Source organism: Manacus vitellinus, unplaced genomic scaffold (assembly GCF_001715985.3).
Source record: "Manacus vitellinus isolate BGI_N305 unplaced genomic scaffold, ASM171598v3 scaffold_433_pilon, whole genome shotgun sequence".
NCBI lineage: Eukaryota > Metazoa > Chordata > Aves > Passeriformes > Pipridae > Manacus > Manacus vitellinus.
In genome coordinates, this window is record NW_021940556.1 from 4056 (window position 1) to 7583 (window position 3528).

Sequence of the window (3528 nt, forward strand, 5' to 3'; positions counted from 1 at the left end):
GACAACTTCCCAGCACTGACCTGAGCTGGGAAAGGTCACTGTGAATTTCAGCAAGGATGAGGTTTGTCTGTCTCATTTTCTGTGCCATACTGTTATAGAACAGAATTAAAGGTTCACTGTCTTGTCTGATAGCAGGAGAGACAAGAACTTAGCTAGGACTGCTAACCCCATTCTTAAAGCCTCTCAGGAATGGCCTTAAAAGACCTGAAACATATGAATGTCTGAGTGAAAGAGCTCTGGCTCCCTTCATTCTGTTTCTTTCTTGGGTTTTAGAGGAACACAAGAATGGAATGGCCTGCATAGCAATGGCTGAATGGGAGCAAATCCCTAATTCATCAGGTAGCACTAGGGATGTACAGACAGACACAGTGTCAAGAGAGCAAAGGACACAGGGCCCACACATCTCATCTAGACACATCCAGAACCCAGGAAAGAAAGAGTACTGTGCTTACACAACACTAGGACAATACTCACAACATCCTAATTTATCTGAGCTGGGAAAAGTCCTTTGTGAATATCAGTGAGAATGAGATTTCTCTGCCCAGCTGTTCCATTCTGTTACAAAAGAGGTCTACTGTCTTGTATGACAGCAAAAGAGACAAGAGCTTGGCTGGGAGTGGTAACCCCATTCTCAAAGCCTCTCAGAAATGGCTGAATCAGGTCTGAAATCTACTACTGTCTGACTGAAAGAGATTTTGTTCCCTTTATTCTGTTTGCTTCTTGGTTTTTAGAGGAACACAAGCATTCCCTGACTTACAATTTACCGGAATTTGGTTATACCAATTGCAAATACAGATTTCCTCGGGAGGAACCATTCCCACAGGCTGGTATCTCAGCCAGAGACATTAAGAACTCAGGAAAGAAAGAGCCCTGTGATCACACGACATTGTGACACTGCATTCACAACTTTCCTGAGCTGGGAAAAGGCTTTTGTACATTACAGCGAGGATGAGATGTGTGTGCCCAACTGTGCCATTGTGTTACAGAAGAGTCTACAGTCTTATGTNCCGGTGTCACGTCCTCTGTGGGGACAGGGACACAAGGGAAAACCTGTTCCTCACTGGGGCCCCCAGCCATGGCCCAGGGCTGTGGTGGCAGGGCATGGGCACGGCACTGAACACTCTATTACTTGTATCTCCAAACTCAACACATGTACCCGCCAAACATTACCTCACTGAAAGGACACACTGAGAAAAAAATTTCCAGACTTTTGAAAAAACTTGGCAAAGCTTTCCTTGAAAGAACTTTTCTACAAAGACTTCTCTCTCCACGCAAGGAATTAAGGTACTCTCTTTATTTCACTTTTACACATTATTTCAGTTTCTACACTCAGGGGTATCCCAGTTTACAATGGTACAGTTTATAACTTCAGCACAACACAGCGGGAGGCTTTCTGAATATTCCATTCCTCACAGACATCATTCAGAAAATGAGTTATTAGAGATGGCATGACAGTCCTTCTTAAAAGGAATAGGCAAGTAAATGCTCAAACACACTTGTGGGACTAGAAGGGAAAAGGTCAACAGAGAATGCAAATGTGCTCACATAAAACTGGAAGGTCATGAGAGGATATCTTTCCACTCCATTAAGAAGCCTCCGGATTCAGGAATAACAAGGAGGAGACCAAATTCAATGTCCTTTCCGCCAGTTCATTTTGATTCTGCCTTCAGAAAATGTTCTTTGAAGGACATGTGGAGTTTTCATGCAATGCACCTCAAACACAACAAATATGTTTTCACAACTCTGTACAGTTACAGTCTATCCCAACACTCTTTGTGCTGCTGTGTTGCAAGGAGACAGAACACCCACCCCCTCCTATAGGCCAAAGGAAGACCTTATTGTGCATTTTGCTGCTCTATTCTGCAACACAGAAGATGAGACTGATGTACTGAAAGGGTCAAAATACCCTCCTTGCCTGCTGGGTTGGAATGGCCTGCATAGCAATGGCAGAATGGGAGCAAATCTCTAATTCATCAGGCAGCACTAATGATGCACAGACAGACACAGTGTCAAGAGAGCAAAGGACACAGGACCCACACATCTCATCCAGACACATCCAGAACTCAGGAAAGAAAGAGTGCTGTGTTTACACAACACTATGACATTATTCACAACATCCTAATTTATCTAAGCTGGGAAAAGGTCTTTGTGCATTTCAGCAAGAAAGAGACTTTTCTGCCCAACTCTGCCATTCCATTACAGAAGAGAATAAGAGGTCTACTGTCTTGTGTGACAGGAAAAGAGAGACAAGATCTTCCCTGGGTCTGCTAACTGCATTCTTAAAGCCTCTCAGAAATGGCTGAATCAAGTCTGAAACTCACTACTGTCTGAGTGAAAGAGCTTTGGTACCCTTTATTCTGTTTGCTTCTTGGGCTTTAGAGGAATACAAGCATTCCCTGACTTAAAGTTTCCCAGAATTTGGTTATACCAATTGCAAATACAGATTTACTCTGCAGAAACCATTGCCATAGTCTGCATCCTGCAACCCTTCCTATTATGAGGCATGAAACCTCTGACTGTGCTGAGCACTTGCTAGTTAAAGGAAAGACGGTTGAACTGTTGTGCAGAGACAGTCCCAGCATCGTCCGGTGTCACGTCCTCTGTGGGGACAGGGACACAAGGGAAAACCTGTTCCTCACTGGGGCCCCCGGCCATGGCCCAGGGCTGTGGTGTCAGGCTGGGGCCGAAGGGCTTGAGGAACTTGAACTCGCTGTTGCCCGAGCCCGTGGTGAGGCTGATCTCGTAGCAGTAGGGGTGGGGCAGGGTCCCTGCAGCAGCTGCCTCGGCCAGGCCGCTCGGCAAGTTGTCGGCCCCGTCAAGCACGTGGGCAGCCTTCAGCTCCTTTCTCTTGCACAGCCTGCGAGCCACGAAGGCGGCTGTGGAGGCGAGGAAGAGCAGGGAGACGGAGACCAAGGCAAGGATTAAGTAGGTGGTGAGGGAGCCGGGCTGGTCGTCGGTGGGCGGGCTGCTGTGCGGTTGGCGCAGGTCGGAGAAGTCCTTGAGCAGGAGTGCGCTGAGAGCGGCGGTGGCTGAGAGGGGTGGGCGGCCGTTGTCTCGCACCAGGACGACGAGCTTGTGCCTGACGCTGTCTCTGTCTGTCACTGGCCTCCTGAGCCTCACCTCGCCGCTTTGGGCAGCCACGGCAAAGAGCCCGGGGTCGGTGGCCCTGAGCAGGTGGTAGGAGAGCCACGAGTTCTGCCCCGAGTCGGCGTCGACGGCCACCACTTTGGAGACGAGGTAGCCCGCCTCAGCCGACACGGGCACCAGCTCGCTGGAGGCCGGGCCGCTGTCGGGCGCCGGGTACAGCACGAGCGGGGCGTTGTCGTTCTCGTCCAGCACCAGCAGGCGGACGGTGACGTTGGCTCGCAGCGGAGGAGAGCCCGCGTCAGAGGCGCTCACCACCACCTCGCTCTGCCTCAGCTGCTCGTAGTCCAGGGCTCGCAGCACAAACACCTGCCCGCTCTCCGAGTTCACCGACAGGCACGAGCACCAAGGCCGCTCCGCCGCTTGCCCCGCTGACAGCGAATA